The sequence below is a fragment of the Lissotriton helveticus genome, chromosome 1_1 (assembly GCF_964261635.1).
Source record: "Lissotriton helveticus chromosome 1_1, aLisHel1.1, whole genome shotgun sequence".
NCBI lineage: Eukaryota > Metazoa > Chordata > Amphibia > Caudata > Salamandridae > Lissotriton > Lissotriton helveticus.
The window spans coordinates 1,753,879,591-1,753,902,361 of record NC_136057.1 but is presented as its reverse complement, the minus strand read 5'-3'; positions in this window follow the sequence as shown (position 1 = coordinate 1,753,902,361).

The following is a 22,771-nucleotide window of genomic DNA, read 5'->3' as shown; positions in this document are numbered from 1 at the left end:
AATGTGTATGTTGGCTTATTTACAAGGCAAAGGGGTACTGTTCATGAGGAACGCAATGTGTGAGAGAGTGAGGCTCAGTGCGGGGTTTATCGCAGAGGCCGGTGCCATAACACACGCCGAGCCCCCCCAACTGAAACCGGTTTGGTTGGCGCGAAAAAAGCATACCGAGAGCGGGAGGAACCCGCCCCCCCACTCTATAGCCGCCGCGGCGCCAACCCCCCGTCCAATGGGGCCCCCGCACCATTCGAATTGCCCAATAGGGGAGAAGGGCACGAGCCGGGGTAAACTTCGCCTGGGGGGATATAAGCCTGCTTCCCCCAGTGTGGATCTTATCTTTGGAGCGGGGGGAGCAGCACGGACAAAAGATTTGTTGACCCACACCTAATGAGCAGCTATGTCACACAGCTGAGGAAAAGGCAGGACACTAGCGGAAAATGATGGGGAGAATGGTTGGCACAGAAGCATACCGGAGGGTGGTGTGCCAGGACAGGACCACTTGCCTTAGGAAGCCTCACAGCTGGGCGAGGGTATTGAAGGACAGCGGGTAGGACCACTCACCTTACGATGCCTCACGGCTGGGTGAGTCGGCCTACCAAGAAGGGTAGCAAATGGAGACGGCGCTCGCGGCCCAGCCCCCACCGGTTGGCAGGGCACAACAGGAGTCTGACAAGGTAGCGAGTTGGGCCGAACTCCAGAACAGCGGCTACACCCCCCTTCACACAGAAGACAAAGCAAACCCAACTGAATCACCTGTAAGAAAAAAGTAATTGTTTGCAAATATGTCATGCCACATTGCCATTGACATCTGGATAAAGGCAGTACTGAGTACCCAAAAAGATATATGTATCCCTAATAAAAACAGTGGCCAACAAATGACCACCACAAGAAATGTTTATGTTGGCCTATTTATAAGGAAAGGGGTACTGTTCATGAGGAACGCAATGGGTGAGAGAGTGGGGCTGAGTGCGGGGGTTATTGCAAACTAATTGCACTTATTGTACTGTGAAAAGAGAAAACTGGTACATTGAGCCCTCCTTTCTGCAACTCACACAGAGGAAGTACTTGCAGCTGTTATCAATCCTCTAAAATATTTATAGGAAATACATTTTTTTTAATCTTTGCCAAAGATGCTCAATTTCTGTTTTAAAGTTTTACACAACTACATCGCAATTTGCGAACAAAAACTAGATTAATATATCGAGTAAGCAAAAACAGAAATCAAACAGATCTCCTAAAGGGATTTAAACACAACCTCAATTAAAACACCCACATACATTCAATGATTTTTTATTGCAAGATCCTCGCAGACAATGAAGCTTTCTGAAATGTTTTTACTAAGAAAATCTTTAATACATAAGGTCTGTCAACGCCAAAATACTTGTCTGCAAAGACTGTCCGCGGCATATCATGTCACAACATAAATGTCTGCAGGTTTTAACTCATTGCAATAATTTTCCAACCTTTAAAGGCCCGTTGGGTTTAAAATATGCATTTCATAATAAATAATTCAAGCCTGCTGCCATTGTCATATCTTTTAATAATAAAGAGATCAGACCTTTGGCATTTGAAATAAATTCCCAATTAACCAATCAGGCCAATAGCCTCTATCATTCTCTTGTCACCATAACCAACTCATACCTACTGTATTGAGCATAAACGTTTCCACAAGACAACTATCAGGTATACCCAAATAAAATAATAAATATGTGCATACCTACAGTTGTAAAAACAATATAAAATCCCTCCAATGGGGGCCTAATAAGTTTATTAAACTGCTAATTTTAAATCAAGCCTACTGGCAGTGTCATAACTTTTCATAATAAACTGATCAAATCTATAGAATCTGACAAGTTCTCCCAAAGAACCAGTAAGGCCTAGAACCTTTACTATTGGCTTGAACCCATAACCAACACAGGCTTAGTGAAATATGGATAAACTGGCAAACATCATAAATACAGGTAAAAAATTATAAATATGTACAAGATAACAGTTGACAAAACAATTTGCAACCTCTCTCGAAAGGCCGAATAAAGATTACCATAGTGTAAAATATTCTACCCCCAGGATTTGTCAGATGGGTAGACCAGAACCAAAACCCTTGAATACTTCAGTCTGAAAGATTTCATGTAACAAAATACCTGCCTACAGCCTGTTACACAGTGTGATAATAATCCCCAGTTAAAGGCTTGTTGAATTTTACAAATGCTATTAACAGTAAATAGGCCAAGCCACCCGCCTTTACCAAAACATTTTATAATAACAGTTCATACCTATTTCATTAGACATAACTTTTCCCAGTGAGCAATCAGGCCTAACACCTTTATCATTGGCTGTTCACCACAATCAACTCAGGCCTATTGTATGGAGAAAAATCTTTCCTACAAGGCAACCATCAGGCATACAGTCATACAATTACAATTATGTGCAAAATTATATTCAAAATCGAAATGCTATCCCTCCCAAAAGGGCCTAAAAGGATTATTCAAGGCACACACACCTACCTTGCATAAACGCCGCCACCGCCAGGAGTCAAACGAAGGGCCAGGTCCTCAAGCCGCCACCGCCGAGAGTCACCCGGACACGAAGCCTCGCGCCGCCGCCCCGGGGACTACATTACCCGGTAGGCCTAGCGGCGGCGCGCATCAGACGCAGCAGACGTGGGGTGAGCGCACCAGAAGGCGCATTAAAAGTGCGGACGCCTCGACAGAGCGGGGGAGACACACACCTACCTTGCCTAAACGCCGCCACCGCCAGGAGTCAAACGAAGGGCCAGGTCCTCAAGCCGCCACCGCCGAGAGTCACCCGGACACGAAGCCTCGCGCCGCCGCCCCGGGGACTACATTACCCGGTAGGCCTAGCGGCGGCGCGCATCAGACGCAGCAGACGCGGGGTGAGCGCGCCAGAAGGCGCATTAAAAGTGCGGAAGTCCCCGCGATGCGGGACGCGAGCGGGACGCCCGGGGCTAAGCCCGGGCAAAGGGCGGGCCCTCTACGGCCCTCAGCGGCAGGAAGCGACAGGGCCAGGGCTAGAAACGCTGTTGGATGCTCGAGGTAAACTGGAATAACCAAGTAAGCTATTGTTGTGTTTATATCTACACGTAAGATTGTGGGACAGTTCCCTGGCATCAGGGGCAGGATGCCAAAAAGAGGCGCGGTTACTGCTACAAACACTATGGAAAACTATTTGGTCCAAACTGTGCAAAAAATAAATATACAGAGAAGAGAATCTTTGGGGTTGAGTCAATCACCAGACCTACAATGCTTGATTCCTAGTATACTTCTTCCCACTGATGATATCATATCCTTGGAAACTGACCCTGAGGTTCGTTCGGCTCTTTCTATTAACCAGGGCAGCTGCAATCTAACTGAGAACACAGTGCCAGCCCCCGAGGTACTTATTGCAGACCCGGTGAACAATATAGACAGTGACTTGGATCAGGAGATACAGTCTTGTCCCTCAGATGAAGATCAGTCCTTATCTGGCCATGCCCCTCGGACAATATGTTCTGGTGTTAAAACTCAGCCAAAACGGGCAGGGCTAAGGTCGGGGACAAGGAGGAAGAGGGCAAATATTCCAAAGGATAAAAAAAAGGAAAACTGGAGAGGGGAGAGCAAAACCTAATGTTGATGATGACTTGTTTGTAAAAATTGATGAGCTGATTGAAAGTAAAATTAAAGCTATTATTAAACCTCTAGTAGCAAAGATAGATAAACTACAAACTGAGGTTAAAAAGTTAGGAGGGCAGCAGGATAAGTTAATGGAGGGAGTTGAAAATATTACCACGCTGGTTGTTAACATGGGCAATAACATTGGTGAGCACGCAGATGTTGACGGTGAAGGAATAGATGATCTGCCGCCTAATAACTCCCCAACACAGTTATCGCTACCAAATGCTAACGGAACAGCTGGTAAAGGGGATGGTCCTTTAAGAGTTGAAATCCCCCTAGTACAAGCTCAGACAACGGACCCCTTACAATTTATAGTTGAAGCTTCACCTGTTGTACTAGTACTAGCCAATGTTCCCCCCTTAGAAGCAGGCATAGTAGAATCTTCCACTTCTTTGTCAAATAAGGCATTGCAATGGTTTACAAATAATGTGAGGCTAGCTCGGGGGGGAGGTCAGCAATTAGCTCAAGAGATTAAGACCGCAAAAAGGGTTTCCTGGCTAGGAAATCGCCCCAAAAAATTTAAAGGGGATTGTGTGGCAGTGAGTTTTTCACATGCAGGCGTCCTACCAAATATCCTCACTAACCTACTTCCGCCCCAACGCAGGCAGGGTACTGTTGTCCCATTAACTTTAAAAATTTTCTATGGAGAACAACAGAATGTCACCTACCCCAGGACTCCTGCATTCGGGTGGGACAACAATAGGGACATAAATATTAGATGGGGCCAAGATCATCATCGAAATATTGAATACCACCCACCTCATCCAGTTCATCATAATCCTTTTGCACAACCCCTTTTGCTGTCTAACCGTTATGCTCCTCTATCCTTTTTGGATCAAAATGATTGACTTTCGCCTGCACATATATGCCATGAGGAGAAACAAGTACAAGTATTTAGTATGCTTACCTGGAATATTGCAGGAATTAAGTCTAAAGTAGGAAACGTGGCATGGACAGATTTTATGACAAGGTTTGACATAATTGCTTTGCAGGAAACATGGGATATAAACAATAGTTTTTCTTTAGATGGCTATAGTCATTTTTGTATCCCTGCAGTGCCTAGCGCTGCAGGAAGAGCCAAGGGAGGCTTGTTAAGCCTTTTCAAAATAGATATTAATGGTCAACTAAAGAAATGTGATTCTGGCTCCGAACAATGTCTAATAGTTGAACTTTTGTCGGCAGAATCTCCCAATATTTTATTTGTAAATTTTTATAACTCCAACGCATCTCACTGTACTTTATATAGCTTAGATAGATTGGACTAGTTTCTGTCAGTCTACAGTGAAAATGTTAATTCTTTTGAAATCATTTTCTTGGGTGATTTTAATATACACCCGTGTTCATTAATGTGTGTTTGCGATGAAGTAGAATCCCCCCCGAATTGTTCACCTATCCATCTTCAACATAACAAACAGGGGGAATGTTTAGAGAATTTTTTAGCAAGATGGAACTTATATGAGTCTGGGTGCGGGGAAGGGGGGGTTAGGCTCCCTACATTTAAGGGAACAGGCAATGGCTCTATTATTGATTACATATTTATTTCATTGTGTTTTTTAGATAAGGTTTTAATGTATAAAACTGTGGTTTCTGTTTTTAGTGATCGCAATCCTGTCTCCTTGGACCTAGTAACTACTGGTCTCATAGGGCGTAAACATGATCCCTGTATTGGTAAACAAGCATTTAAACTTAAAGACCAGGGACGTAGATTAAAATGGGATAGTATAATCCCTGAACCCTTTGTACAAGAGGTACTCGCTGATGCTGAGGACGAGGTTGGTGTGTGCCTATCTAGTGAGGCTGAAAACAGGGAAGTGATACTTGCCTTTGGTAGCATTTGTAGTAAGATTAACCACAGACTGTCTACTGGCTCTAAACCTAAGACAGTGCCCATCAAAAGATGGTTTGATCATAAATGTTCAAAAACACATTCTGCACTACTAAACGCTTTAAAGGCTGTCCCAAAAGATCGAGATATTATCACTATCTGCAGAGCTCAGTATAAAAAAGCTATAGCAGCCAGGAAAAAAGAGATTAAAGATGAAGCCTGGAACAAGCTCTTAGATCCAGCAATTTTGAAAAACAGTGGAGAATTCTGGAAGATTGTCAACCAACCCCTATTTACAGGGGAGGAGAATTCCCCCCTTGAACAAACATATCTGACGAAGGTTGGATTAAACATTTTAGTGACATATATTCCAGTCATACCAGTGGAGATCCTGGGGCTCAGGAGTATGATATTCAAGCCATTGGGACAATTGCACTTTGAGATATCGAAAGTTTTACATGCAATAAACTGTACACTAAAGAAAAAGGCGCCAGGACCCGACGGTGTACCTGCGGACGCCTTTAAATGCTTCCCTAATTTTTGGTCTAGATTACTTTGCATGGTATTTAATGCAGTAAGCCATGATAATATACCTATATCATGGAAAACATCTATAATTATCCCTGTGTTTAAAGAGGGAAACAGGCAGGACCCTGCATGTTATAGACCAATCTCATTGATTGACTCATCAGTTAAGATCCTAGGAAGAGTCATCTTAGTGAAATTAAATGAGTGGGCTACTGAGAACAGTATCCTCACAAATGTGCAATATGGTTTTAGACCACAAAGAAGTACCCAGAACCAATGTCCTAATCTCCACTTGTTGATAGAGAAATACACCAGGGCTAAGGAGGGGTCCATGTACCTTGGTTTCATGGACCTCTCCTCTGCCTTTGACCTGGTTAATAGATCAAAGCTCTGGGTAAAATTGCTGGAAATGGGTCTGGATAGGACCATAGTCAACTTACTGGCTGACCTGCACTCGGGCCTCACTGCCAAAATCAGAGTTACCTCGAGAGGCAGGTGTACTGACGCCTTGGCTTCTGAAAAAGGGGTTAGACAGGGGTGCATTTTGGCACCCCTGTTGTTCACTCTATATGTGAATGCCTTGGAGCCTGCTCTTAGGGACGTGACCCCTGATATTCCGCGTGCAGGGGAACAGGGGATTCCTGTCCTTCTCCACGCGGATGACGCGGTCCTTCTTGCGCGTACTGGGGTGGGCCTCCAACGCCTTCTGGATGCTTTTGAAATCTTCATGGCCTCACTAGATTTGAAAATAAATACAAAGAAATCTCAAGTTATGCTCATGGACAGAGTAGCAAGAAAAAATTGTCACAAAACTTTTCTTTGCGGGCAGGAGAAGCTTGCCCGTGTAACTGCCTTCCCTTACTTAGGAATTACATTTGATGAGAAGGGAAATTGGGGCCCCCAGGTCAAGAATAGAGTAACTGCTCTAGCAAGAACTTCTGCAGCCCTTCAGGGGTTCTCTAAAAAACTTGGGGCTAGGCCAATCATAGCCATATTGAAAATCTATAAGGCTAAATGCATTTCGGTGGCAACCTATGGAAGTTCTATATGGGGATATAGGGTACTGGATTCTCTACAAATCATGGAAAACAAATTTTTTAGATCTGTCCTTGGTGTTCCACAATCGACCCCGTCCTACACTGTACATATGGAATTAGGGGAAGGCTACATCATAGACCTGATAAAAACAGCACCTTTAGTAGCATGGCTGAGGTTGTGGCTTAACAAAGAAATCCCCTTAAACCATATCATTATGAAAGATTGTTTGTGTTTGGACAAAGCTAATAATATTAAATGGTTGACTTACATCAAGGAAAATTTTTCCAGGATGGGGAGGCCAGAACTTTATTCTGAAATAGATTCTATAACACCTAAAGACATTGCGCTCACAAAAAGCGCAATGAGAGAGCTTCTATCTCTGGAGAGAGAAGAGCGCGAGTTAAAAAAATCAAGTGTTAGGGCTAGTCTAATATTATCTATACCTGACGGCCCAGAAAACTACTTGAACATTGTGACTCACCCTTACCACAGGTTTATTTTAACTCGTTTTCGTTTTAACTTGATACATTTTAATCTTTGTTTTTATCCTGTTTGGAGCACCCCAGAAAAGGCGTTACCGTGCTCTTGTGATCATTTCTCCAATCAAAATACAATGCACCTTGTAATGTTTTGTAGTCACTACAGTGATGCTAGGAGAAAGTTCCTTGTGCCAATTCTTAAGGAGGAGGGATTTATCCAAGTTAAACCTGCTCTTATCTTTTTACAGCTTCTACAGACTCCCAGGATTATGTTTCATGTGGCTAGTTTCCTGGTGAGTGCTATTAGGAGCAGGAACATTAGACTAAAAAATGTGGCTACCTCCTTAAGTAATACAGACTATCTACCTTAAAAAGGCTCTTTGTATTTATATCATGGCTTGTAATTAGGGCATATTTGGCCCCCGTTATGTCTGTCCTGCTGGGGTTTTCCTTTTTAGTATTTGTTTTTAGCTTTTTAGCATTTTGCACTTTGTATTCCATACTGATACGAATTGTAATATGTAGTGCGGTTTTTAGTCTCATTGTATTTTAATTGTTTTTAAGTAGGAACTTTTCGTATATGTATTTTGATCAATTTGTACATTGCCATTGTCTTTATATGATATTAAGTTATCACAATAAAGTATTTTGACTGACTGACTGACTGACTGATTATTCAAGGGCAAATATTCTATGACCACAGTTTCTCAGAGGGATTACCAACAGCAACAGCCTGGCCTACTACTGTACTCTGTGAGACTCCACATAACAAATTACTTCTCCTGTGGCTTTAATGTAGAGTAATAATAATCCACATGTATGTGCCTATAGTCTTTAGAAAAAGCTTTCCACTATCAATATGTCAAGTCTTTAGCATAACTTTTCATAATAATCACATTGGGCATTTAGCCTTTATTCGGGATTTGCCATCATAACCATCAGAGTCCTGCTGTATTAAGCATAACCCTTCTCATAAGGCAAAAAGTGCAATACAAACACTTTTTCTCAGATAAGCATGCAACAGTTGGTGAATCAATTGCTGTTCCCAAGTACACAACACATGCAGGGCCGGACTGGCCGTTGCGGACACTGGGCAATCCCCCGGTGGGCCGCACAGGTGGAGGCTGGTTTTGGTCCCCTGGGGCCCATTTTTATTACAGGGCCGTTTTTGCAGCATAGCTGCAAAATCGGCCCTGTAACAAAATCGTCCGAAAACCGGCCCTGGCAAAGAGCTCTGCGGCACTCCTAACCCCCCCCCAGAAGGGGGTGGAGGGCGGGACCGGCCTAGCACTTTTCCAGGGCCGGTTGTGGTTCCCAGTCTGGCCATGAACAAATGGGTGGAGCCTAAGTTCCTCTCTCAGGTGTATTTCTGAAAACTTATTTTCTGTTGATCACATAAGGTGTGGTGACAGCTGCGCTGTCAAGCCAGACCTAAAAGTTGGTTAGAAATTTACACAAATGGCCACATCCCCCAACTCTACACTTCTTGACTGGGTACTTCTTGTCTGGGTACCTACTGACCAGCCACTTGAGATAGGGTTATTTACAGCTTTTGCTGGACTAAATCAACAACAGCCAGGATGAGAAAGACACTATCAAGTCAAATCAGACCTTAATCTAACCACTCCCCATCCCTTGCATTGGGTTTACTACTGCGCCTGCTAAATATGCTCTTTGGGTAGCTATCAGGCATAATTACCTCTTTTAGGGCCCGATGTAGGTAATTTTTTTTTACCGGTTCATAAATACCGACTCGTACCGAATCGGTATTTATGAACCGGAAACCCAAATGTAGGTAAAAATCCGGTAAAAAATACCGATTCGGTATCAATCGGTTTTCAAAGTCGGTAAATACCGAATCGGTATCTACCGAATCGGTAAAATCCGACTCGGTAACACCCATACAACCCTATGGCCTTCCAGTCCCATCGGAATGAATGGGAGACACAGAATCGGATTTTACCGAATCGGTAAATACCGATTCGGTAAATACCGAATCGGTAAAATCCGATCTCGAAATTTCGAATACATGTCATGTGAGCCTGTGCACCAATCAGGGACACCCACCACACCCCACATCCTAGCATCTGAGAGATCAGCCAATCAGGTACAAGTACTACACCCCAGTACCTGGAGGTGGCCACACCCACGCAGGTGCAGAGCAACAGCACTGCAGAGAGAGCTGGAAGGGAGACAGAGGAGCAGGCAGCAGTGAGACCAAGAGAAACAGCATGGAGTCCCAGGAGGCACCAAAGGATGGAGGGGACAGGAAGAGAAAGATGAAATTCAGCCCCACAGACCTCCAGGTGCTGGTGGAGGAGGTTGTGCAGCACTACAGCCAGCTGTTTGGGAAACAGTCTCTGCATGTTGCAGAGTCTGTAAAGCGGACCACCTGGCTGGCAATACAGAGCAAGGTCAATGCTCTAGGAGTGACCCACAGAGACATTGACGACATGAAGAAGAGGTGGTATGATCTGAGGATCACCACCAAGAAAAAACTAGCCACCCAGAGGAAGGAATCAGCAGCAACCGGTGGGGGGAAGAGCCGTGCCCCAAGCCTCACCGACCTGGAGCAGCTCGTGGAATCAACCATGGAGCATGAAAGCATACATGGGATCGGGGATGCTGATAGCTCAGCCAGAGCTGCAAGTAAGAAAGGTAAGATGCATGGACATGCAGCCCACCCATTCCCAGGCCCCTTCCCCAATGTGGGTGAATCACTCACAATCCAGCACACATGACTGTAGTCCCCAGCAATGCATCATGGTAGTTGTAGTCATAGGTACATACATCAAAGCTGCCAACACCGAACCCTGCCACACTCCCCATGCACAAACAGTCTAGGCAAATGCTAATGTGTCTTAGGAATCTGTGTTGGGAAAACAGGCAGCTGATCATTGTCCATGTCTGTTCACAGCAGAGTCATCGCGCAGAGCAGCGCTGGGAGGGGAGTGTAGTGCCACAACATCGTCTGCGCAGGAGAAGGCAAAGGACACTGCTGGACCTAGCACTGTCCCTGAGGAAACATCCACACCCCAGGCACCCACAGCAATGGAGAACGACACCACTGCTCAGCCACTCTCGCCCCTGCTGTTCGACACACAGACTCAGCCAGCACCAGCAGGAGCTACAACACCCAGCTCAGGGTCCCCTGTGCGCGTGAGGCCAAGGAGGCAGGATGTCCCACCTTTACGGATACTGGAGAGCTCCGATGAGGAAGTGGTAGTGGCTCCCCGACCTACTACACCAACAATGTCTGGCCACGCTGGACAACTTGGCTCACAGGGATCTGGCCGTGCAGGTGACCGTGTCCGTAGGGCACGAGAGCAGGATGAGGGGCAGGATGTGCAGGGTGTCTTCGCTGGGCTTGAAGCCAAAATGGTGAAAGTCCAGCGTATGCAGGCCAGAGGCATCATGGCTGTGCACCGGCAGGTGCGCATCCTGAATACCAGGATGTCGGACATCGATCGGGGGATAGGTGCCATGGCAAGGGGAATGGAGGCCATGGGCAAAGGGATGGAGGCAATGGGCAAAGGGATGGAGTCCATGGCAGAGGGGGTGAGGGGCATGGAGGAGCGCATGGGCACCCTCTGTGACAGGCTGCAAAGTGACCAAGAAGAGAGGCGCAGGTATAGGCGCGAGGTCAGGCTGCTCAATCAGTCGATTAACCGCTTGGCAACTTCCACCACCCTGCAGTGTCGCCGCTCTGTTAATCTGCAGACTGACATTGTTCACTGCTGCAGTGACTTGTCCCGGGGGATGGGGAGGGTGACCTCAGCAATGGAGGCAATGCTGACCCAGCTGACAGCCACAGGTGGCAACATGGTTGTTGGGGACACTGAGGAGACAACGAGCAGGAGTGGGTCCAGCACGCCTGTTCAGGACATACGTAGGAGCAGCAGACTCCATGTCGAAGACACCGGCACCACTTCACATGTAGACCCCCAGCCCCGTGCCTCGCAAAACAGCATGCGTAAGCGCAAGCATTGAAATAATTATTGATCACAGGACAGGTCAAAGTGAGGAAACTTTGGCAAAACATTGTGCAAGGTGCATTTAATTTGATTATTGTTTTTGTGGAAGGTGCAGTTGTGTACATTAAAGTGAGTGTTCCAATCACTGGACATGGCTGTGTGTCATCGCTCAATTAGAAGTATCTGTTGGTAATTTCAGCACGTCGCAGTCGACCATCTGTTGCTGGTGCTGCTCCTGCTGCATTGTGATCTGCTTGTACTGTCCCATCATCAATGTCCTCATGATATGTGACCTCTATCTCTGTGCCCTCCTTGGTGGCAAGATTGTGCAGCATGGCGCAGGTCGCAATAATCTTGCAACAGATAATTGGCGTGTATTGCCGTGCACCTCCACTCTTATGGAGGCACCTAAATCTACTTTTCAGCAGCCCAAATGTACGTTCCACCACGCAACGTGTTGTTCTGTGTGCCAGGTTATAACCAGTGCTTAATTTGTAAATTATGAAGTGCAGGTGCTCAAGTATTGGTCTGAGGCCACACCTACTTGTCCCTGGTTCCACCCACTTCCTCCACTGGCTCCACCCACTTACTCTATTGGCTCCATCCACATCCTCAACTGGCACTGCTAAAAGTCAGACGTAATACCTGAATTTCCTGAATTTCAGCAAGGGAGCCTTACTCATAGTAAGGTTTTGATAGGAGCTTCCCCTACTCTGCGAACATTTTGAAAAAGATGACATCAAAAGTGCATTTAAAGCACAGATTTGGAATAGATTAGCTAAAATGAGTACACAGAAGGACCAGTGCAAAAAACAACTTGTGCACTGACAGTCCAGAACAAAAACAACTTGTGCAGTGGCAGTGGCAGTCCAGTGCAAAAACAACTTGTGCAGTGGCAGTCCAGTGCAAAAACAACTTGTGCAGTGGCAGTCCAGTGCAAAAACAACTTATGCAGTGGCAGTCCAGTGCAAAAACAACTTGTGCAGTGGCAGTCCAGTGCAAAAACAACTTCTTTATGGCATCCAGTGTTAAAACAACGTTGACACAGAAAGAAACATGCATGAAACAACATTTTTGCAACTTGTGTCTGACATTTTAGTACTAAAACAGCATTTACACAGACAGAAACGTGCATAAAACAATATTTTAACTGACAATCCAGTGCAAAAACAACTTGTGTCTGACAGTGTAGTACTAAAACAACGTTTACACAGGAATATCAGTGTAAAAACAACATTTGCGCGGACAGTCTACTACAAAAAGAACTTCAAACATGAAGACTAGTGTAAAAACATCTGCACTTGCAGTTCATTGCAAAAACAACTTTAGTACTGACAGCCCAGTGCTAAAGCAACATTTGCACTGACAGTTCAGTACTAAAATGACATTTACACAGAAACACCAGAGTAAAAACATTTTTTTCCACCGAAGAACCAGTCCAAAAACAACGTTTAGACAGAAAGAGCAGTGTAAAAACAACATAGTCACTAACAGTCCAGTGCAAACCCAACATTTGCATTGACTGTTCATTGCAGAAACAAACACCTGCAGTGGTCCAAGCGTGGGCCGCACTTACTCTGACCGACTGGCACAAACAGCAGTGCCTCTTACCAACTTTCTGTAAAAACAACAACATTGAGCCAGCATTGTTTTACAATGTTTTAGCAGCAGTTAGCTTGTGCAAAAGTGCCCTGAATCAGTGAAAATATTGTTTATCTGACCCCGTGTTCCGTCTTTTCAGGAACAGCCTCAGGAACTACATTTCGTTTGGGGCAGAGTCAAAGCCTGCAATGTGTGTGCCCAGGAAGCCCAGTGATGTATTGGCAAGGGTGATGTGTGAACTCACCCCGCCCAGGCAAGCTAATGGCTCCGGCAAGCGAGAATTAAGCTGTGCTGAGTGATTGTAAAAGAAGTGTCACGTAGCAGGGGAATGTGTACTCTGTGGGCGCCATTTATCTGAAGAGGAGCCACAGTGTCAAAACTGGCCTTGGAAAGCAGAATGGGGCCAAGCACACACCACAGTCAGTGGATATCCTTGGTAACTCCCTGGGAGATCCAGAGTTGCAGCGGGCCGTGTCCCAGTGCTTTGGCCTCTGCTGGCGCTATTTTCCTCTCTCACCTACAGCTAAACCTCACTGACTGATAGGAGAGTGGTAGATAATGGTCACAAACGAGCATATAATTCCTCAAACAAAGTGGAGTATGGGTCAGGCTAGCAGATGACTTTACATCACCTATGACACAGAGCCTTTATTTTTTCCCTTATCAATCTAGTGCATTCTGGGAGTTGTGGTTCACGTCAGTTGATGTACTCGAACTTCAGAATGGGAAACAATGGATCGTCAAAGAAACATCCCAGCGTACGATGCCACCCTCAATTCTCTCAAAACAATGTGACAAATGCGCCTTAAACTGCCTCTCGGTATCTCGATTATCGTTTCGAATATTAAAACCTGATGAAGTAATAACAAATGACTACATGTCAGCTTGGCAAGATAAATGAGAACCAGGCGGTTCTCTTCTTCACCCACAAGAGTTCATCAAATTCAAAGGCATCCTCGTATTCTGTAAACTGTTTCCTACTGGAAATGAATGGGAAGCTGCTCGGTCTATCTCAAGGTTATTGTGTGTGTGAGGCAGCCCCCAATTTGTTGTTACAGAGTAGGCAGCGCAGCTAAAATCTGGGGTTAAGTAAAGTTAAAGGCAAGCCCTTCACAGCCCCTGCCCTTCTTCCAGCCTTCTCCTCCTGCCTGGCCCCAGGTGGGTAGTGGCATTGTACTTGCACACAGTATCCTACGCTGGAGGCATGATTGCTCATGGCAGGCCTTGGACTCGTCACTTGGTCGTTCACTCACTTCACTTCATGCGTATGACGTGAAATGCGAAGTGAACAACCTAGTGACGAGTCCAAGGCCTGCTCTGAGCAATTATGCTTCTGGCGCCGGGCACGAGGCGCCAGACCAGTAAAATGCCACTGCCCGGCCCAGGGCAGGAGAAGGCTGGAAGGAGGAGGGCAGGGGCCGGTTTTCTGCAAGGCCGCCCGGCCACACAGCCTGTTTACTTAACCTTAACCCGGGCCGGACTTCATGTAGAGCTGGAGCTACCACACCGACGCTGGTGACTGTCACGTGATATCACCCACAAGTCCACGACACGGCACACCAAAAAAAAACTGCTGAAGGAATATAACGGCATAAGGCTGTTACTTACCGATACTCCCTGGAGGTGGTGGTGGTGGGGGGGGGGGGCGCACTGGCCTGCCTGCCTTCAGTTATGTTAGATAGGCGGTCCAGGCCAAGCTGCAGTGCCTGCAGCATAACGGCATTTTTTTGTCTCACCACCTCAACTCAGTACTGCCTCAATGACTCATGCTCGTGGTGGGGACGGGTGCGTGCGTGCCAGAGCGTGGCATAAAAAAAAATAAATCTATGCACGCTGCGTGCTGCACAGCCCTACCCCAAATCCAGCCCCCTGCCCAATCAGGGCTTAAAGCAATTTCAAAATTTGCATTGCATCCGCATTGTGACCATCATTCACACGCTCATCTGCATATTGAATTTACATTCATTCATGCAGTAAATAAAAGGAGTTGGAAGGTCTGGACACTGGACCAGTATGAGACGCGCTGAGTCACAAGTGAGATAATTTAATGTACTGTCTCGTCTGAGGCTACGCACGCAGCACGCGTATGTATGCCACATTCATTTTGCCTCATGACGTGCATTCAGAGTTGCAGACGCCTGGTGTTACAGTAGACCCGGCCCTCATAAATAAGTGCTGGTGCTAAGCACCGGAAAGCACCGGCACAAATTAAGCACTGGTTATAATGCCTTTCACTCCTGGTGGATGGGTTCAGGTAGGGGGTGAGCACAAATGAACGCAGGGCATATGCACTGTCACCTGGGTGGGAAAGGATAATAAGATTATTCACATACTCAGGAGTGCTCCTTCTGCATGAACTGTCAGGGTGTCTCACACATACTTACCCAGCAGGTATCCATCACCAAAATCACCAGCAACAAGGCGTCTGTATATCCCACTGTTGGTGAAAATGTAGGAGTCGTGGGTACTCCCAGGATATTTGGCTACAATGTCCGTTATCATGTTGCTAGCGTTGCAGATCACCTGCACATTGATTGAATGTGTGGACTTCCGGTTTCTGTAAATGTGCTCAGTTGCTGCAGGTGGGCATAATGGGATGTGCGTACCATCGATGCAGCCTATTATGTGCGGGAACTGTGCAAGTTGATAGAATTCGTTTTTTGTCCTTGCTAGTTCTGCAGGTGTCTCAGGGAACTCAAGTAGTGCTCTATCCTCTGCATCATGGCGTTTAGGAATTTTCTGAAGAAGCATGCATGACAGGCAGCTCTGGGACACTCCACCTACAGTGGCTATCACGTGCTGGTAGCTCCCAGAGGCAAGAAGGTGGAGGCAGCACAGCACCTGTACATGGGGTTGGATGTCGTGTGCTCTTGGGGTTGGGTGTTCCAGATATGGGTGGATTCCCTGATCAAGTCCAGGATTGTTCTGGGGTGGAGTCGGTACCTTTGCAGGATCTCAGCTTCAGTGAGTTGGAAGAGGGTGATCCTCTGCCTATATACCTGCTCCTCCCTTAGTCAGACCCTCTCTCCTGCTGCCTGTATCCGTAGCCGCCTTGCAATTACGTAGAAGGCCGCCATTGTTGGTGTACTGTTGCATTTTGGGAGCTTCTTATATATCATGTTCCTGGTTTCCACCTGCTCCCAATCCATGTTAATTACCGACTCTTAAATACCGAAATTCACGAAATTCGGTATTTCCTGACTTTGCTACATCTCAAATGGCCTTTTTTACCACTTCTTATTTACCGACTCGGTAAATATGAAATCGGTATTTACCGATTCGGTAACTTACCATTTCTTATTTACCGATTCGGAGAATATGTATTCGGTAAATTCCGATTCGTGTAATACCGATTCGGTGTTTTACCGACTGGTATTTACCGATTCGGTACGTTTTTGGTGACATACATCTCGTAGCACTGATACCGGTCGGTAATGGCCGATTTTACCGATTTTCGGCCGTTACCGACCGGTATTTGGCTACCTACATCGGGCCCTTATTGTCTTTAAACATAACTTTACACCAATAATAACTCTGTGAATTGGGTCCTCCAAGTTTTTCGAGGTCTCATCCAGGATTCCACCAGCAGTAAGTTTAATGAGTCACCATATCACTATGTGCAGTACTTCAGGCTAAAAAAAATTAATGATTTTTCCTCGACTTTTTTAATGGTATTACCTGGATCAGTTTAGGAGAGGTAGTGTGGAACGTGCAGATTTTCTCGGATGCTGCCGGTGGCAAGTGTTTAGGTTTGTATTGGTGGGGACGTTGGTGTGCTGAGATGTGGCCAGTGGAATGGAAGAATGGGGGCTGAAATATTGCCTTTCTGGAGTATTTTCTGCCAGTACTGAATATTACTCTGTACAGGGTAGTGTTGTCCCACCAGAAGGTACTTTTCCAGATTGATAACATGTCAGTGGTCCAAATTGGGAACAAGCAGTTGGTCAGGGATCCACAGGTTTTGAAATTGTTACATGTTTTTGGGCTGGGATGTCTGATGCATGATATTTTGTCCAGGGCACAACATATTCCAGCAATGGACAATGACACTGCAAATGCTTTATCTCATTCGCACTGGGAGTGGTTTCATAGAATGGTCACAGAGTCAAACAGAGTCAAGGCGCTGATGCCTGTTACTGCCATTGGTATGGTTGCTGGTTCCATCCACAAGGAGGGCATATGCTTAGGCTTGTGTGGAGTTTCTGGAATCAGATGCACAGTGCTGGGCACCCGGATGGCAGACAGTGGAGGATATGGTCCAGCTCATATTGCCACTGACAGATAGGGGGTTATCCATGGTTACCATTGTGGAGATGTTAGCTGGCATAGAGTTCATAAAAAAGATGCTGTGAGGATGTGTGTCTTTTTCCAGGGAGCTGGAGAGGAGACTTTTGGAGAGTTGAACCAGGAACAGGGCCAGAGAAGGAAGCTGTTGACCTGAAATTTGCTCTGCAAGGTTATTCAGATTTTGCCAGAGGTGTGCAGGGTTGCCAATTAAACCGTTTTGTTTACCACACTGATAACATGGTTGGTTTTTGGAACCTTTTGGGTGCCTGAATTGTCAGGGGGAGGGTGTATGCTGGGGTGGTGTGTTAAAATGATAGGCACAGTGGAAAGTTTGTTTACACAAGTCCAAGGCAGGTCAGAGGATGGCAGGTTGGATGGTTATTTTGAGATCCTATCTGATTATGAGCTTTTTACCTGTGTATTGTGGTATAGGCTGTGGGCTGAGTGGGACCACAGTAGTGGAGGTATATTTCATATAGGGGCGATTTGGGTGTGTAGGCATTTCAGAAGCTGTTGGTATCGCAGAAGATGCTAGTGCTGCTGGGGGTGCCGGTGGGAGAGTATGGTGCACACTCTTTTTGAAATTGGAGTGGTAATAGAGGCGGGAAGGAAGGGCTGGAACCACACAAACAATATGCAGCTGGGGCCGTGGTCATCTGATTGTTACAGTAGGTATGTGAGAACAGAGGGTGATGAAGGTTGAGATACGGGGTTCATTCATTTTACCTTAGTTGTTATAGGTTTGGTATCGGGTCCAGAGTGCAAGGACCTTTCTATTTGGATTGTGGGCTTCTCTTTTGTTAAGTGGGCAGAGAGACAAGCAGCAAAGAAGGGACAAAGGGTCACTTTGGGTTTCGATTCCAAGTTATTTTCCGTTAGTTGGCATGGCACAGGAGTATGCGATAGAAAGGCTAGTTGACATGTTTGAGCATGCTGTTACAGGGTAAGGGGTGTCCAGATTGGGTTGGTGATTTATCAGGGGGAGAATGATTTGGTGGCGGAAAAAGGTTTGTCGCTGTTGCGCGCCATGTAGAAGGATTTAAAGGCGATTGAACAGCAGTGGAAAGGCTGTTTTGCAATTTGTATGGAGTATGTCCCTAGTCCGATTAGGTGCATTGCTAATAGATTAGCCACAATTAACAAACCTAAGCACAAGATCAATAGGAAAATTTGAACTTTTTGTAGGGAGGAAGGTTTTGGCAGGATTTAACATGCGAATCTCAGATACGAGACTGTTGCTTTTTTTCAGGGCAGGGGGTTCATCGTTCCTAGTATGGGATAGATCTGTACTGGCTGCAGCTGAGGGAGGTCTTGGCTAATGCCTTGAACATACGGCTATAAAATATATAGATACATTATTGAGGAGTCTGTGGAAGTGCTTGGCGGGGGGGCTGAACAAGTCTCGGTGTTACGACTTTTCCTGAGTGGCGTTTGGCTGAGAAGTTTGAATGGGTTTAAATAAGTTTCTTTTTGATGCCATTGGTTAACCTAACTAAAAGGGAAGCTGTGAACAAGCTCACATCTGGATGAGAGAGGAAGAGAATGATTACAATAGTATAGTGAGGAATAAGTCTTGTATGGCAAAATGCATAGGAAAATGTGTGATGTGCACCTGTTTCAATTAAAGAGGCCTTTCCCACACTAACCTTGGTCAGAAATCTGGGCGGTGCCTCTCTCGCCCAATAGGGGTTTGGGGTCAGCCGACTGGGATCATTGGGGGAGGTGGTACAGTATGAGACTGCACTAGGTTTGGGCTATTTGAGCTCTTTGGTTTGTGTTCCTTTTTAGCCCTTGGTCATTTGGGCTATAAACCACCATTCTAAACTAATTGACGTGGTGGCTGCTAGGGTATTGGGAAAAGAGGAATGGAAAGTTGCCCACCCACCCTCTCCAAGATATATCTGGGGTCCCTGTGGAATTTGGGGAATGTGGTTTTGTTCATTCAAGTGTGCTTCTCTGTGGAATAGTTGTGCAGGTGATTAACAAGATGGATGTATGGTTGTCGTTTTTGAGACAGGTGAGGTTGGCCGATTTAGATACATTTATTGGCGTTGCCATCGGCAAACCAGAATGAAAGGGAGGCTGTTAACATGTCCACATCTGGACAGGGTAGGAAGCAAAAGATTACAATCTAGGAAGTTAGTTTAGGCATATGTTAAAATATGCAGTGAGAGGTTAAAGGTCACAATTGCAGAGCTCCATTTATGATATGAATGTGGATAATTACAGTGTTAGATTACGTAGGGGGAAGGACATTTAGGGGCGGAGTAGGGACATTGTATAGGTAAAGTTTTGTGTAGTGAGGCTTTAGTTTTGTAAGGCGGAATGCGTAGGAAAATGTATGATGTGCACCTATTTCAATAAATGCGGCCTTTTCCACACACAGTGGTCAATGGTCTGTGCTGTGCCTCTCACCCAATGGATGAATTGTTTAAATGTGTGAGTCTCTAATTCTTTCTAGGTCTGTCATTAAGCTAGCATCGACCCGACACCTTTTAAATTGTATTTTTCTGTTTCAGTTCAGCAATGCTAATCTATAATATCCCATTATAAATGTCAACAAAGGCGTCTCTCTCTTGACCTGCCCTGCTACACTGCTTTCAGACTTGCCTTTCTCCGACTCCCCCCTTCTCTGGTGCCATGACTGCAGATTTCTAATTCAGCTAGAGAAAGCTTGGAGGACAGACACATTTCTCTGACTCAGGGGAAATGAAATTCAGCAGATTTTTGCTAAAGGCAGAAATAGTTGAAAGACTGAAACGTGAAGTTTGTTTCATTTTAGGACATAAAAGACGGTTGAATCTCGTAGCTTGCACAGCCACATTTCCTGAAATGGGAAACATCTCTCACGAGAACAAGCAGCAGGGGTGGATGGATGCCCGGGGCTGTCACTGAAAAAAGATGCACTTACTTTTAATGTATTGACAATATTATGAGTTTAATTACAAGGGCATGGCCTTAGTTGACTCTAATCCCTGTAGACAGGACTACTAGAGCCTTTGCAAATGTACAGGACAAATTTATGCAGCAGCGTTGGCTAAAATATTTGACGAAAAATGCAGAATATGTGGCATATCTGCAACAAGTGGTAGCAGTTTTATTTAGTTATTTTGCCATTTTAACGCATAATAATTTTGTAAGGATTTTTTTTTCTCCTCGATAGAATCTGTTTAACGTTTTAAGGTGAGCAATTAATCTCTGCAAAGGGTTTGTTAGACTGTGGTACAATATGTGGGACTTCATTTAGTAACTTTTTATCCATTTGAGCTACAAACAATTTGTTGTCGGAATCTGCAAATTATGCAAGAGAGGATGGATTAAGCGGCAAGTTTGGGAAATTCATAATGAAGTAGAAACATCACAACTACAGAACCACATAATTCCAATGGCCCTACCTACAGTCCTTGCCATTTCTATACACATTTTAGTGGCTGTACCAGGGGAAACAGTCGGAACACCGTAGTCTCACATAAATGCGTAGTTAGGACATATGCGCTGTCTAGTTGCTGGCTGGCTGGCGAAAGCAGAAGAGGAAGGTTCGGGAGAGGACGCAACATGGTGAGGTAATTGGGGTTTTGGGGGGGGGGTGGAGGGTAGTTTGTATGGGTTGGGGGTATTTTCAGGGCTGGGGGTCGGGGTAGTTTTCAGGGGGGTGGGGGGTCAGAAGTTTTAGGGCTCAGGGCAGGGGACAGGAAACGGGTTGTTTTCAGGCCGAGGGGGAAGTGGGGCTGGAACAAGGGGTAGGTGGGGTAGGTTATAGGGGGAGGGTTGTTTTAGGGCTCTGGGGGAGGGCTGGGATCGGATTCGTTTTTGGGGGCTGGGTCAGGTAGAATACACTGCAGGAGGGCCGAATGTTTGGGCTCAGGGCAGAGGTGCAAGAGTGTGATCTTTACCAGGAATTTAAAGAGGTAATCACTTATCCCTGCTACTGTTAACATTACCAATTGATGGCCAGGGAAAGGGTTTGGTCCACAGCACAAAACAAACGTGCAGATTTACAAGCCCCTTCCGCCACAGGAACGTCTCTGTTAGTGTTTTTCCTTTGACAATATGGGCTTCGCCTTATTTGCAGGGCAGCATTAAGCCACCTAATGTTTCTTAACACTGCCTTGTAAATAAGGCACCGTTTCACACTATACTTAGCGTGAAAGGTGTGGACAATGGGCATTGTGAAGGGGTTTCTACCGCTACACCCATTGATTTTGATGCTGCCCTATATTTACAAGGATGGTGCAAATATGGGGCCGCGCCTAAATTAAGACAAGGGAAGACCTGGTCTTACCCTGGAAAAACAAGGATAAATGCTTTATTTATCCTCGTTTTTGCTGTTTCTATGTGTGCCACTAAGAAACAGCAAAATGCCATGCATGATTGTCCTGCACATAAAACATCATGTAAAAAAGTGCTGAGTTGCAACTTCTATGTGTGCTGCACAAAGCAGCTCAAACGGAAGTTACAAAACGCCATTTTAAATTGTTGGTGCAAAGGTGCCTGCCTTGGTGGTAGGCAGCTGTAATTAGTGCCAGTGCAGGGGGAAATGCAGGGCTACACTGTATTCTTGTAAATACAGTGCAGCCCTGTGTTACCGAAGTGGTGGCGTGCGGCGTCAAGCCAACAAGGCTAACGCCATGCTCCATCACTTCTTTTGTAAATATGCTCCAAAATCTTAAATACTGAAGTGATTCAAAGTGGGTGAAAAGAATGATGCTTTCTTTGTCATTATTTTCTTTGAATTATTATTCAAGCAGAATCGTGTTCACATCACAGTTTCTTTCCAGATAACATTCTGAAAATACCAATTATTTCAAGAGAGTGCCTAAAGGTTAGAAAAATGTGCTCCTCTGCTCCCTTGCAAGAAAAAAATCATTAATTATTGGTCAATAACATTTTAATAGGATCTACTGAGTTAGAATTAGTATAGATTTCTCCCATTCGAACTATAAGTCATTTCTATGTCAGTGGCATCCCTATCTTATCAACGATTTTTAAAATGTTCAAATAGCGAGGTTATTTTGCCTCAGAATGTACTGCATAATGTACCTTCCTTCGCACTTGAAAGTTATCACGGTACTCCTGATCGAAAATGAGAACTCAATAAAAAATATAGCATGCTGTCAGGGTGTAACTTAACAATATTAGGTTGTACCCTGACAACAGCGGCAGCCACCTTAACAATAATACTAGAGCATTTAAATGGAGAACAGAAAACTACCCAAAGTTTGCATGATTGATAATTCAGGTATCCAGACAAAATATCGAAAATAAAATATCCCCATACCAATATTTTGAGTCTTAAATTTTGTTATATGGAAAAATCGTCGGCAAGAATATCGATGTCAAGAATATCGATTTTAAGGTGTAATATAGATT